The sequence below is a fragment of the Nycticebus coucang genome, chromosome 24, assembly GCF_027406575.1.
Source record: "Nycticebus coucang isolate mNycCou1 chromosome 24, mNycCou1.pri, whole genome shotgun sequence".
Taxonomy (NCBI): Eukaryota; Metazoa; Chordata; class Mammalia; order Primates; family Lorisidae; genus Nycticebus; species Nycticebus coucang.
Window position 1 is genome coordinate 10661497 of NC_069803.1, and position 16202 is coordinate 10677698.

The following is a 16202-nucleotide window of genomic DNA, read 5'->3' on the forward strand; positions in this document are numbered from 1 at the left end:
GAATGGAGGATTCCTTAATATTTTTGATGTATCTTCCTAAATTTCAGCTAATACTCAACTAATTTCCTCCCCCACACCCCACCCACATGCAGCGTGTCAAAAGAGGGAAATGGTATTGAGGGCCTTGTTAGGGTCTCTTAGCCCTTGCCATCTCGTCACACATACGGTTTATAAGTGGAATAGCTAATCATGACGTCCATAGCTCAGAAACCCACCAAGAGGAAGAGAGACCCAGACTGCATCAAAGTCACAAATCAGGGGACTGGGCAATGTTAATATTAACCCAACAATTGAGTCCATTGCCAAGCCGCTAAAAGCCCAACTCCTAACCTTTCACCAGGCAGTGGGGATCAGCCATGGAGACAGGCAAACGTCAGGATTCCGGGGCTGATGCTGCCATCTTCAAAATTAGTATCAGGACGCAACACGTAGAAAATGACAGGAAATACTGTAGACAGCACATCGCCTCCCAGCAATTCAATTCCTAGCTCTGTCACAGTTACTGGGTAAGCTCCCAGAGGTCTCTTAGCCTTTTTTACGAGCTTGTTCCCACATCTATAATAAATGATACTGACATGTTAATAACAACTGGTATTATTTACACTGATTCCTTGCAAAGGAGACTTTGCGAAAAATGAACACAGAACAAATATAAAAGCTATAGCATGCTTAAGTTTAAATGTGAATAACTGTATTTTCATATAATGGAATCTCATGAGAGACCTTTCCCCGCTCCACTTACACTGTCAATTCAGGCCACTTTTATCTGTATACGTTCATTTGTAACTTAAAATTATTATTATTATTATTATTTTTGTAGAGACAGAGTCTCACTTTATGGCCCTCTGTAGAGTGCTGTGGCCTCACACAGCTCACAGCAACCTCCAACTCCTGGGCTTAAGCGATTCTCTTGCCTCAGCCTCCCGAGTAGCTGGGACTACAGGCACCTGCCACAACGGCTGGCTATTTTTTGGTTGCAGTTTGGCCGGGGCTGGTTTTGAACCCGCCACCCTCGGTATATGGGGCCAGCACCTTACCGACTGAGCCACAGGCGCCGCCCGTAACTTAAAATTATTAAAGAGACACACACTCGCTCCCAGACAGCATGGGAAAACCTAGAAAAACAAGTATTGCAGCAGCTACAATTATCCCAGAGATATTTTCTGGTGGAACTAGGAATTACAGTTTTATTTTCTTTTTAAACTGTCACATTCCCTAAAAAGCTAATCTGCTCTTCCTCCCCATGTGGCACTCAGTAGAGACCCCCAGTTCTGAGAAGTACATGAGCCTGAAAAATCAAGTCCATCCTATAAATGTTGAAACTCAGCTTTAGAAAATGTGATTCTCTTTTAAAAACACACCCATCAGAACCTACCCTCTGCCCTGACTCCTGCCCTCCCTTCCAATTCCCCCCTGCCACAGAAGTACATGGGGAACCGAGATGGGGGTCTCACCCTGGGCTTTGGAGACACAGGGATGTGAACCTCATCCCTGCCCTGCCTTTTACAGCTGTGTCACTGTGTAAATTATCTCAGCTCCCTGAAGTGGGAATACTACTTTATGACTCCTAAGGCTGTTGTACAAGAAAAACAAATGCGAAATACCCAGCCGAGAATCTGACACACACTAGGTAACACATAAATCCAAGCTGTTATGACTATTTACATAGAAACATAGAACAACAGGAAATAACGGGAGATGACATCTTTACTCAAGGCCCAGAACCTTGCACTGTTGCTAAAGCGCCACAGAAAACCCAGCACCGACAAAAAGCCATTTTTTCCCCAACTGTCAGCTGCCCTGTGATGGGGATGCTCCTCACATACTGAATGGAGTTGTCCCCTGCGGTGGGTGCCTCCGAGGGCGTGTAGCACACACCGTCCAGTGGAATTATGCCTTCAAGGACTCTCTTCGAAGTCTTTGGGATGCAAACAAAGGATCCAATCAACTCCATAATAACCAAAGAATTAGCTGGCTTGAAGGAACATTTATTCATTGTTTGCTGTGCTGTCAGGGAAGGTGACACAGTCCACGCTAAATTATCTAGAGGAACGAACATACAGGATGTTTGGTAGAAAATTTCTTGCCCGTGATGTGGAAGGCCCCGGCAAGCATACTGACCCTTTATTCAAGGCCTAGTGTAACACCTGGAACAAAATAGGTGCCCCTCAATTGTTTGATGACTTAATGAAGAGACAGGTAAGCAGACTGCTTTGGAGCTCATGGGCAGGCTTCAAGTACACACAAACCTGCAGTGGTCAATCCTGGCCTCACAGACTCATGGAAGTATCATTAAACATAAGGGGCAGGGCAGCGCCTGTGGCTCAAAGGAGTAGGGCACCGGCCCCATATACCAGAGGTGGCAGGTTCAAACTCAGCCGCCCCTGCCAAAACTGCAAAAAAAAAAAGTATAATGGGTGCCTTTTTTGATTGTTTTTGTTTTTTCTACACATACTAAAAGCCATTTTGCCACAAGTTTTAGCAACTTGGGAAACAGCTTCCTAACACTCAAGATGAAGTTTTCCAGCACTGACAAAAGAGCTGCAGGTTCAAATCTGGGCCTTTCTACAGGGGCTTTAGAGGCCAGAGAGGCTCCTATGTCACAGCCCAACCACAATCTTCTCTCTGTGAAAAGAGCTCTGTTGGCTGGGAGCAGTGGCTAAGCCTGTAAGCCTAGCACTCTGGGAGGCAGAGGCAGGTGGATCACTTGAGCACAGGAGTTCAAGACCAGCCAGAGCAAGAGTGAAAATGAAAAAAATGAGGCAAAGGATGCCCTGAGACCAAGAGCTGGAGGTTGCTGTGAGCTATGATGCCACAGCACTCTACCCAGGGCGACAAAGTGAGACTCTGTCTCAAAAAAAAAAGAAAAGAGTTCTGTGAAGATGGAGGGAATTTCATTCACAGGTGCTTCTACACAGCTCTTTAATACAAAGTTCTTTCTTTTATTGATGTTCCTGTAAATGCTGGGAGCCTTAATGACTTTCCAGTGTTTGATAAATTCAATTCAATAAAGACAATTTGGTCTGTCCACACAGCCAATGAGCCATTCTCAGGAGCTTTTCCCTCCCAATTCTCTCCCTAGCTCAGGCCTGAAGACCCATCTCACATGGGGGCATATTTCCACATTAAGTTGTAAGTAACTGTATGCTAATTTATGGGACTCGGTGCAGTCTGACTCGGAGGCTGTAAGAGATGGGCTGTAACTTGAGATGTGACATCAATTGCCTGCATGACCTTAATGAAATCGTGGATTTTTATTGGGCATTAATTTTCTATCTGTTCTGCAGGAAGGCTGGACTCTGAATTTCTTCTTTCCTTCTTTAATTCTAAAATCTGGGCAAATCCCAGGTTTCAGTGTCACACGTGTTCAGGAAATGAACATCTGCTTGTCCATTTTTGCACACAAACTTGTGAATGTATCTGAAGTAACCAGGTCATAATTAGGAGTAAGAATTACTTAGAACTAAACATTTTGGTTTACAGTGATTTCTGCCTGATGATATGTAATCACCAAAGCAAGAAAGTGAAAATGTATATATCGTCTTTTAAAACAACTCCCCAAAGGTCTATGTACCTGTAGCTTGTGTGTATGTGGGTGTGTATGTATGAGTATATACATATTTTTAAGCATACGAATTTGAAGAAAAACTCAGATACTTTGAGATTATTACCATGGTCTCCCTACATGTGTGCCCGGGAGGAGAGGGCTGATGTTGGTGTAGAGAATGGCGAAGGGCATAAACGCAAAGGAAACCAAAATGGAAAACTAAATTAGGAACTGCTATTTCTCCCCCACCAACTTGTACATAGGGTAGGATCACATTTGCTTATTTCTGTAAATGTATGTGTTTTGTATATGCACGTGTGAAGAAAAATATTTACAATGGTATGATTCCCCCGTCCTGCTGAGGAGATTCCGTCACTGTCAGCGCTGTCCCTCTCTGCCACACAAGTGTGCTTGTGGACAAGGGGAAGTGGCAGGGTCGGCTGAGTCACAGCATGGCAGCATGGGAGACCAGCACCGTCAGCAGGAACGAGTTATTCCATGGCTGTGTTTGTTTTGCCAACTGTTCTGAGTGGATGTAGGACTGGTCAAGGGCTATAAGAGAAGAGCCCCAGGGTGCGGGGGGAGTGTGTGTATAAAGAGGGTGAGTTGAAAGTCAAGAGAATCAAAGAGAAAGTCAAGTGTCAAGGTCGGGGCCCTAATGTTGAAGCCTAAAAGGGGTGAAGGAAGCAGGAAACCAAGGCCTTGAGGTTGGAAGTAGCACAGGGGTCCAAGAAGGGAAGCTGGGTGAGAGGCTCTCACTGAGAGTGACAGTTGCAGCCCCAGCCTGCGACAAGTGCCGAGGAAGGAGACCTCTGTAGATTGGTGCAGAAAAATGTCCCAGGGAGAGCCGAGGTCAGCGACCTGTACAGCCAGGCTGAGGCTGTGTGATGAGGCATTGCCAGCAAATCAGGAAGGTTCACACCAGCACAGCAGGGACTCGAGGAAGGCCATGAACGCATGGCCTGGCTCACTTATGGCTGTCCAAGGAGGATGTTTCCAGGGCCATAAATGTGAGTCACAAGGACAGATGAATCTGCGCAGCCCACTGGGAGAAGGGTAGATGATGATGATGTTGACGATGACAGCTTTGGCGAGAGAAGAACTGAAAATTATAGCTGGAAAGGGGGAAGCTGCCATGCTGAACACCTCCATCCTCCAACTGTGTGTGTACGTGTGCAAGGGAGCGGGAGTTTGGCTCCAGAGCACTCGTGCCCGTAAGGGAGACCTAGGTTTCAACAATATGGAGAAAATGTTGAGAATGTGGAGGGCTTTTTTTTAAATCTGAATACAGAATCTGGGCTTAGAGTCATGCAAACAGAGAAAGATGAGAGAGAGCGAGCAGACTGAAGGGGAGGAAGAGCAAAGCCTGCTCACCAGGGAGTCTATGCTTTGCATAATGCCTGGCAGTCTCAGACGAGAAAAAAGCATGATTAGCCTGAAGATTCCCAAGTGTGCCCTCAAACTGTTTTGATATTACCATTAGACTGAGACCCCAGGAGGTGCCACAGCCTGAAATAACTGCGGAGGTTTCAAGTGGTCCGCAGGAGCCTTGAATGAGAATGGGTAGGACTACTATACCCACAGTTCACGTGGGATGATGATGGACGGGGACTGCAGGACAGGGGACCGCAGGACAGGGAACCGCAGGACAGGGAACTGGAGAGGGGACCGCAGGACAGGGGACCGCAGAAGAGGGGACTGCAGGACAGGCGACCGCAGGAGAGGGGCCCGCAGGACAGGGGACTGCAGGAGAGGGGACCGCAGGACAGGGGACTGCAGGAGAGGGGCCCGCAGGACAGGGGACTGCAGGAGAGGGGCCCGCAGGACAGGGGACTGCAGGAGAGGGACTGGAGAGGGGACTGCAGGAGAGGGGCCCACAGGACAGGGGACTGCAGGAGAGGGGACCGCAGGACAGGGGACTGCAGGAGAGGGGACCGCAGGACAGGGGACTGCAGGAGAGGGACTGGAGAGGGGACTGCAGGAGAGGGGACCACAGGACAGGGGACCACAGGATAGGGACTGGAGAGGGGACCACAGGAGAGGGGACTGCAGGACAGGGCACTGCAGGAGAGGGGACCGCAGGACAGGGCACTGCAGGAGAGGGGACCGCAGGGCAGGGGACTGCAGGAGAGAGGACCACAGGACAGGGACTGGAGAGGGAACCACAGGACAGGGGACCGCAGGACGGGGAACTGCAGGGGTGGGGACCGCAGGACAGGGGACCGCAGGACAGGGGACTGCAGGAGCGGGGACCACAGGACAGGGGACCTCAGGACAGGGACTGGAGAGGGGACTGCAGGAGAGGGGACCGCAGGACAGGGGACCACAGGACAGGGACTGGAGAGGGGACCGCAGGACAGGGGACCGCAGGACGGGGAACTGCAGGGGTGGGGACCGCAGGACAGGGGACCGCAGGACAGGGGACTGCAGGAGCGGGGACCACAGGACAGGGGACCTCAGGACAGGGACTGGAGAGGGGACTGCAGGAGAGGGGACCGCAGGACAGGGGACCACAGGACAGGGACTGGAGAGGGGACCGCAGGACAGGGGACCGCAGGAGAGGGGACCGCAGGACAGGGGACCGCAGGACAGGGGACCGCAGGACAGAGGACCGCAGGAGAAGGGACCGCAAGACAGGGCACTGCAGGAGAGGGGACCTCAGGACAGAGGACGCAGGAGAGGGGACCGCAGGACAGGGCACTGCAGGAGAGGGGACCGCAGGACAGGGACAGGAGAGGGGACTGCAGAACAGGGCATCTGCAGCTCAAGAGAGTTTCTGCTCAACATAGTGGCAGAAACAGGCCAGATGCTCGGTCAGAAGCAAAGCACAGGTAGCGTGTACATACACTTGATAGTTGAACTGCATGTGGTGCTGGAGCACACGTGGCCTGCGCTCAGGTACAATTCTGCTGCCCATTGAAAGGACCTAAGACGTTCCCTAAAGACCATCAGCTTGTCTGGCCGGCCTTCCGGGTCTCCTCCACCACCTGCCTTTACCTTCCACATGGCAGCCAGACTAAGCTGTGTTATTAAAATGCCATCAAGCACTTATTTGCACCCCAGATAAGGAGTGGGTAGTGTAGTCTCTAACTGGCGAGAATAAAGACTTGGATTTTTGAAGCAAAAGTAGCAGACCAGCAACAGCCTGTGAGCACACTGCTCTCAAGGAAAGAAGCGAAAATTGCAGGCAGATACCCACATGTGGGTTGCTCTTCTTGGAAGAAACACTGTGAGATCACAGAGAAGCCTGGCAGGAACTCAGCGTGAAGGGAATAAAAAGGCAATGGGCGATCCACCTGACAAGGTCAAAGTACCCCCGGGGAGAATGGGAGGATGGAGAAGGTGCTGTGGCTGAGCTGTGGGAGAGTTCCCTGCACCACCACAGATCTCTACCTGCATGGAGTCTGTGTGCAGTTCCTGCACCAGACAGCAGGCGACACAGGGAGTGGAGAGCAGCTAAAGCCAGCCCCAGCTTTTGGGTGCACCGTGCCAGGCCTGCACGGTACTCAGCTCTGCAGTGACGGCCTCCACATCCCCCCACTGGGCTGAGAGGGAGCGGATTAACTGGAGGCTTATCTGAGCTGCACCATTGTCGCTGGAGGCCAAGGGGCCCTCCTCTTGGCTTCCAAGATACAACAGGATCTGAGAACAGAGACTGCTTGGGTCACTGCCAGCTTCCATCTGAGAGGCTAGGGGCAACTGTTTCAGCGTGTCCTGAGAGGGCGGAAAGAACTCCGCAGTCCATGGGCCGTTGAGACCAGTATCCATCTATACAACTTGGTGTCCACAGGGAGCCCAGCCTGCAGAACAGCTCAGCACTTGCTCAGCCAGAACTCAGCTCTCCAGGGCTCTCCAGGTCCCAGCCGCCTCTGCCTACTCACCCTGGATCCCACCCTCCAGAGGTCAGGGCAACCTCTCATCCCCACAGCCCTGCTTCCAACACAAACCCACCTAACAGGGCAATGAACACCATTCAGGTGACGGGCACATTTACAGCCCTGACTCAAGCCACGAATCAGAAATGTCTGTACCTCCTCGATATTTTGAAATATAAAAAAAAGAAAAAGAAGCTTTTTTTTTTTTTTTTTTTTTTTTGCATTTACCATCACCTGGCACATGGTAAATGCTTAAAAAGAAAAAAGGCCTGGAAACTACTGACGTTGCTGACATTTGGAAATCCACAGAGCTGCCTTTATCCCTTCCCCACTGTATCTTTAAAATGTTTGGTAACTATGTTTGAATTCACTGAGAAGTTTGTATCTTCGTGACCCCCGGAGGAGAATGAATTAATGTTTTCAACATAAAATAGGCCACATCTTCATTTGTTTTACAGCCAGGATACTAAAATAGTGAAAGTATAAAAGAGATATGCTTAACAGTCCCTCCAAGATAATCTTTATAACTTCCATATCTTATAATTACCTTATAACTCCCATATATGTAAATATGTATAAACATATATAATGTATAAATATATATATAGTTATAATCTTATAACTAAACATATAACTACAGAAGAAATTACTGTATATCTGTTTTGTTAGTCAAGTATCCTATATACACTTCATTATGGCAAACGCATTAGTGAATCACAATTTCAGTACAACTGTCCACGCCTTAATTTCCCAATGATAAAGTGGACATAATCCCAGGAGTGCTCCGCCTGAAGGATCCCTGTGCATAACACCTCCTACCCCTTCTCCCCACCTAGCACACACAAGGTCGGATACTTAAGTTTGTGAACACAGCCTAGAAAAACTGGGATCACTACAGTCACCTTCAAGGTACTCCCCTTGGGAAGCTCTGCACGGATGCCGGCACCTACTCCACCCTTCAGAGCAATTTTGGAACTCTTTTTCTAGAATGGCCATCAGAGTTACTGTCGTACGAGGTCAGACAAGTTCACGAACTTGTCCTAGAAACAGGGCTCTATACCTCAGTGATGACTACACTGTGGTCACCAGATGGCCAAAGGGAGGACTTGGAAGGTAACTATTGTAGTGATATTCAGAAATGAAGTATGTGGCACTTTTTCTACAGTGAGTTTGTGAACTTAATTGTCTGACCTCATACACACTTTTAAAAAACTGGCAGAAATAAGACAGACATCCAAAAGAGGTAGTTTTTTTTTTTTTTAATTCACATACTGACTTTTTCTGAAATGAGGAACTTAAGAGAGAAATAGGAAAATTAGGATTCCCTCTGTATAGGGGAGGGGAGCAAAGGAGAGATAATAAAACAAGAACGCTTTCACCGGTGTGCGGGGCGTGCACGGTGGCCAGGTACACGGCAGCTCTTACGAACTTCCCGTCTTTCTGTTTAGAACCAAGCTGGCCAACGAGGGCAAGAGCAGGAACACTCAGAGGCAGGGTCCATCAGTCAGGGCCCATCAAACATTCCAGGACGTGTGATGTGCAGTCAGTTAACAACTTCTTCAGAATGCTTTACTTCAATAAAAGCCTCCGATTTCCACTGGAAAGTGAAACAACATGAATAAGAAGGCTTTTACTGCTTTAAAAAATGATCCCAAAGTGATACTGGTATTAAATTCTCAGAATGTAATGTTTCCTGAGGCTATCAAACAATATAATAAGACATATTGCAGTTTTGAGACGAAATTCCATGGTATTTTCATGTGCTGTATAAAGTTAAACTACCAAAGAAAACAAACCAAAAAAAAAAACAACAACAACAACCCTGAAGGCAAACGGAAGGAATTCCACATGGGGCAAACAGAGAACATGGGAACTCCTGGGAAATCCTCAAGGCCTCTTTCTACCCGGGAATTACAAAGGGCTGCCATCAACTCACTGGTGATGCCCCAATGAGTCTAATAGAGTTGAAAATGGAAGAGTGGAGAGAAATGGCTCAAATACTTGCAGACTTAAGAAGCTGAGGGTCTGCAAGTAGATGTCACTTTTCTAAACACAGGTACCTACGTTCTTATTCACAAGTGAAGGTAAAGATGTTATAGTGTAAGCCCCTAACTGGGAGAAAAGCTTTCCTCGCTGTGCCGGCTGCACAGAGGGCACAGCCCTCGAACCAAACACCAGTTGACACTGATATTGCTATACAGATAATAGAAACAGCATCCAGATTCTTCCTGGGTTAGGAACCCAGGGAAACACTTCTCCTGGTAGTATACCAGGGCCCTGCAGGTTTATAGACAGGCTCTTACAATGAAGGAGGATTTTAGTAAGTCAAATCCTCCATGAGCGGGTCCCACACAGCAGGTCCTGCTCCAGACGCTGAAGGAACCCTGCAGACAAACCAGTCAGGGTCTCTGCTCTTCTGGGGATTCTTAATCACATTAAGTATTCTAATAGTAATTACATAATACATCAAACAAAAATAAACTGATACTTCATTCATATTGACTCTTGGGGAATAGAGTGACTACGTATTTGCCAAGGGTGGCAACCATGAAGCGGACTTGTCAACGCTTCTCTTTCCTCTACCCAGAGCAGACTCTGGCCAAGTCAACCCATTTCGGGTTCGGAGCTCTTCTCAACTCAGCCCTCCCAACAGCCAGTGAAAATGAATCAGTGTCAGCCCAAGATTTTTGAAAACTTTTAAGTTATCTTAGATTTGGCCTATTTTTACCCATCTTAGATTCTTTATTCCTTTCCTTTTTGGCCTCTTTCTCAGTCTTTGTTGAAAATTTGGAAACTCCTTGTCCTACCTAGACTGGAGGAAGTTAACAAAAGGGAGGGGTGGTGTCCCTCCCCTGGCTAACGCTGTGTGATAGAATTTGAAGAACCTGTCAGTTAGCCCGACTCTTGTTCACAGCACTTGAAAGAATTTCAGTTTAAAGCTGAGGCTTCAGGAGGTGGCCGGGTGCCTGCGGTACAAGCCTCCTGCTTGACCTCCAACATTTCCATTTCAGTGAAATTCTTTAGGAAGGTTTGAAGTTTTGTTTCCAGAACAATAATCGATATACTTTGGCACTTTGGGCCAAATTTCTCCGATCACAGAAGTGGCTGTATTTTTTTTCTTCCTTTTAGTGCTTTCTCTTTGATTTTGGCTGGCTATGCCCGGGTGTTAATTTGCTACCCTTCAGACTGGGGGCTTCTAGAGGAGGGTGGAATGTTTCCTTGGCAGGCTGCTGACTTCCTGCTGCCACTTGGTGCCAGAGTACCTGCCCCCTGCTCCTTCCTCACCCTGCCTCTGGTCTGCGGATTTCAGATGCCTGGTTGTTTGCTGGGAGCTTAACAAACTGTCTTGCTCACAGCTATGGAAACTACTCATCGAGGGCTCTCTCTGTGCAGCTGGGTTCGACCCACCGCCTTGTTTTTGTCTCTGGCTATTGTCAGCACCACAACCCCTGCCTTCTCATATTGCCCCTGACTCCACACTGAGACTGCCCAGAGCTGAGTACTCTGACCGCCCAAGGCCTAGTTCTAACTCACTTGGATTTCTCCTTTTCTTTGGAGTCATTTTCCGTGCCTCCAACAGATTAAGGGAAAAAAAGAGGATGGCGGTTGGGCACAGCAGCAGCCTGGGCAACACAGCAAGACACCCCTCTCAAAAAAAAAAAAAAAAAGAAAAAGAAAAAAAAGTGGGGAATAGAGAAAGAAGAGGAAGGAGGGAGGAGAAATAAACCACTTCATGCAGGTGAGACCCCAGAGCCACACGCTCACGAGTCAGTCCGGTCTTTTCCTTTACGCCCTTCACCTGTTTCTGGCTTTGCTTTGTGGATAGTCCCGAGGATCATCCACAGCCTGGATTTTCAGTGCACTCCTGGGGCTCCTGTTTAACCCATCAGATAGCACATAATCACTACGTACAAGTTAATTTCAGTATTACCCCAAACAAAACCTAATTAGAAGAGCAATGTGCTGTGCAAATTATCATAAAAAGCATTCAAAAGCCAAGTAAAAATGCATGTGAATTATCCACGGTTTAGAGGTATTTGTGCCACTGTTCCTCTCCATTAGGGCATAACCGAAGTTGACTTTAGCTACAATTTCATGGTCTATAACCACTACCACTGAGAATTGGGTACAGGCTATGAGCGTGTTCAAATATTTTATGAATCTTCTTCAATGTCAACATTTACTCAATTTCTTCCTACGGAGATAGCCCACCTATGTCACTTCAATGTAATAGACAGAGGTTGTTCTCCCGAGGTCAGAATGTACCAGATCTATCGTCAATGGGGAAATGCAGTTCAAAATTGGCTGAAGGAATCCTGACCTTGTATGATAGCAAAGCGTTAGGCGACCCTCTAAAGAAGCACTGTGTGGTGAACTGCAGTGGGAAAACTGTAATCAGTGATAATAGAGAAAACATCTCAAATATATACAGGCACAATTTCAAATAATGAGACAGCTATACACCAGCCTAGCGTGCAGCTTTAAAGGACATGGTATCTTTTCTTGAATTTGAGCTCTCTGACATCTTCATATGGATCCCTGGAAGTAGAAATTACTGCATTTTTCTATATACAGTTTTAAGAATTATGACAAAATATACCTCTAATCTTATTGCCTTTCCAGAATGCCAAAGCAATTCTAGGAGAGAAAACTGGGCCCCCTGAACAGTTGAGCTTTGAGTCCCTAAATTTCTATATGGTATGATGTAGGTATGCCGAAGAAACACAGGATCCAGACTAAGTTACACAAACAAAAGAATCTTTCCCAATGTTGTTAAAAAGTGAAATATAAACATGGTAAGAAAAAAATCCAACAGGGCAAAACAGCACAGGGTAAAAGACGTCTCCCTTCCTCTACGAATTATATAAAAACATGGGCAGTAATATCTTCCTTAGAAAAATGCTATTATTGCAATGAACTTTACCTTTTAGTAGAAAAGTTTTGAGCAGGTGGAACACTGTTTCACTTATTTATTCACAGACATTTATGAAACGCCTACTATGTTCTGGGAATGATTTTCCTTTACCTCGCATTTTTCTTCTTCTCCTAGTTATGTTTTTCTTTCTTCCTAGTTATTTATCACTTACATCCATTGGGTATCTAGATGTTGACAATTTTTTAGGATGAGGTGTGTCTACAGGCAGGGAAAATCTCCACAATCTCCTGGCTAAGAACACAGCCCGAGTTCGATCATGGGTGTGGCTTCACGATGGCAGTTTTGTCTTGTGCACCTTCTGTCCCAGCTGTGTCCTGCTGGATTCTAATGTGTCACAGTTAGAGCTTTCAGAGTCTTCCCAGTAGGACAGCAAGTTAATCACCAAGAGCTCTGGAGTCACGTTGGCTGGGTAAGAATATTTCCTCTTTTACTTACCAGCTGTGTGATTCTAGGCAAGTAATTTAACTTCCATGTAGCTCAGTTACTTCATCTGTTACAGGAAAATACTAACAGTGCCAATTTTTTCATAGCTTCAGGAGCATAACATACTATTTGAGAAGTCATTAGCACTATGTCTGATATTACTCCCCTAGTCATGAAAAGGACTACCGCCCAGCATTGCTCTTGAAAATCATTTACCTGAGACTACAGTCTAATCGTTGAATCTTACTCTCATTCTAGGGCCCTTTCTCTTTATAAGAAGCTTCGCCGATAACAATGACTTTCCCATCTCTCTAGACGTTGTCTGCTTTTGGGTGTCCAACCTTGTGGCTTCTCTGGGCCATATTAGAAGAGTTGTCTTGGACCTCACATTAAACACACAAACACAAAAAATGATGAGCAAAAAAAGAAAGACATCATGCCTCATTTTTATGATATCTACCACCGCAGATAAACAAAAAGGTCCTACACAATCCCCACATGGCCTGCGGGCCATAGGCTGGACACCCTTTCATCTTTCTTCCTGTCAGGCACTTCCTTGTATAGAAGCCTCGCTAACATTTGCTACTGGTCTTTACAATATGCTACCTGCTTCCTTGCTTTTTGGACTCACCTGCTCCTCTTCCTTGCAGCCCTTTCTCCCCACTTCTCCAGGTCCTACCACTCCTGTGGCCATGTTGGCTGATCAGCCAGACAGCTCCCAGTCTGACGTATCCTGCTATCCAAGCCCAAAGTCTAGGGTTGAAGGCTGCTGTCATTAACACTCACTTGTAACATTGCAACCAGCCAGTGGCATGTTTAGGAAAGAGAATATCCTCACTTTCCTTCAATACATCTCAATTCCCTCTATACAATTCACCTATTAAAATAGAATGACTGTCTTAGCATTATGGAGGTAACCCCTCCCTCCAAGTTCTCCTTTCCCCACCAGGTGACCCTGGATAGTGGAAAGTACAATAAAAGCCCAAACTGTTTCCTTTCATTGTGTTTGATGGTTGGAAAGTGAAATTACAAACTGTCTGTTTTACCAAGCTGAAAGAAGCCAGGATAACACCTTTGAGGATGAAAAGAAAAGATTTCTTTGGCAAAGAGAAGAGAGGTCTTAGACAATTGTCTGTCGTACACAACAACTGGCTCACCTTATTTGGATTTTAAAAGCCACTGTACATGCAGACATTTTCTAACATTTGATGCACAAGTCAATTTATATTCTGTAATAATTATTACTTTTATTTGCTCACAAACTGTTAATATCTTATTTGTACCCAGAGGCACTGGTGTAGTCCAAGGCAACTCACAACTAAAAATTCAGATATTCGAAATGTTCACATTTAAACAACCATAATATAAAAGCACAATCTAGTCCCTTGAAAAAGCAGAACAAAACAATTGAGCTGATGCATTTTGTTGATTAGGCCCTGAGGAGAATAAAATTAAGGATTCATTTCTGTATCGGACTAACTGGACCTCCGGTTTCACTGACACAGCCTGTAATGGTTCAAGTCTATGATCTGTGTCAATGCTGGACACCACAGGGATTTTTCTGGGCATTGACAGACGACTGTAATCGGTATCAGAAAAATATATCAGAATTTGTTCTTTATTGAGGGGCAGAGAGAACACATTCTACGGAAGAACTAGAACATTCCTCCAAGTCAAATTTATAAGGCACTGGGCATATAAGCAAATGGTCACTTTTAAATCACTTCTTGTATTTCTGTCTACATGATATGTCCACTTCCACTTTTGCCTCTTTTCTCCTTTAAACATAAATGAGCCTTCACAAAGTTATATTGATTCTCTCAGAAAAGGTTTTAATACGCTAGGCCTAGTATGGCACCTCTTTTTATAGAGATATAATTTCCAAGCTTCAGGGAGAAAATAGATCTAAAAAGATGGCTCCTTTCCCAAAGTGCTCGACTGTAAGAGAAATGGCAAACATCTCTAGGCTTATACCCAGCAGGCTCAGGAAGAAACAGGACTTAAATGAATTAGATATTGATTGCTTGGGCATTTTTGAAATTTTCTTTAATCCAAACTGGTTCCCTAGACAAGGGATTGGATTTGGACATTAAATGACAGCAAAAATAATTCTTGAAAATACAAAAACCACAGAGTTTGAAAGTCCCTTAGAGGTCATTTATTCTAAACTTTAATTCTCTCCATATCTCTTGTAGAGAATACCTCTGATAGAAGACAGTAATCAGATTATTAACTAATGGATGTATTTGGAAGGTTGGAAAACAAAGACTCTTCACTGAACTTTGGTAAGCTAACACCATAATACCATAACTGCTATTACTGGAAAATTACAGCCATTTACACTTCCTTTCTGATAGCTATCCCTATGTGGCACCAAATGGAGTATGACTTTCAAAACGTCTCAGGAACCAGCTTTGGGATTTTCTTTCAGACACTTCGAAAAAGCTATTCTGATGTACAGTGTCTCTGGGCAATGCCTCCATACACTACGACTAGAAGTAAACAGTGAAAAACACATGAAAACCCAAACGGAATACAGCATCGGTGGGGGTCTATACTTCCTTGGCAAGTTAAATTTCTCTTTTAAACTTAGGGACTGTTACATATTTGCTGGACTGATCGTTACATTTCATCAAAGGATTTAGTTGCACAACTGGGAGTGAGCAAATATTTTAACTATTAAAAAAATCTTAGAGTCTCACACATCCTCATTTTCCCTTTATGTTTCTTTTTCTTTAGCATATTCCGATCTCAGTTGGGAAAGCAAAGATATTTCCTTACGTGAAGAAAAACATCCCACATTTTGTTCTTAATAAGCAACGGCTCTAGTGAAACCCGTACGCATTTTCCTCTCTTCTTATTCTTTTTTACGCATTATCTCATTTACTGCTCACTTCAGCTTGGACAGATACCAGTGTTACGTCCATTGAGTGGATGAAGAAAGGGAGGCTCAGAGAGGTCAAGTAACTTGACAGCAAATAAGTTGAACTGCCAAACCTTCAAGCTCATTCGCCTACTCATGGCATCCTCTGCTATGTACTTGTGATATTTCCCTGCGACTAAGTTTTACACACAACCTTCAGGCTTTTTTGTTGTTGTTGCAGTTTTTGGCCAGGGCCGGGTTTGAACCCGCCACCTCCGGTATATGGGGCTGGCGCCGTATACACACAACTTTCATACACGTGCACATTACATCTTGTTCTTCAAATGTATTAACAGAAACCTTAACTTGCCATCCAATTCCTCTCCCCTAATGCCTTGGAAGGAAAAACCTAACAGCATGAGGTAAGCCACACACACAAGTATTTCTGGGGTCAAATCTCAGCTTTCCCTTACTAACCATAAGAATTCATTACCTTTAAAAAATTACTAACTTCACACAGTAGGTTCTCAATAAATAAGCAACTATCACAGTAGCCCC

At 45.5% G+C, this 16202-nt stretch overlaps 1 protein-coding gene across 1 annotated transcript in view; it reads right to left on the reverse strand.

Moving 5' to 3' along the window:
• The window catches only part of NRG1 (neuregulin 1), a 1208564-nt gene that overhangs the window by 845137 nt on the left and 347225 nt on the right, over window positions 1-16202 (reverse strand). The window lies entirely within an intron of this gene.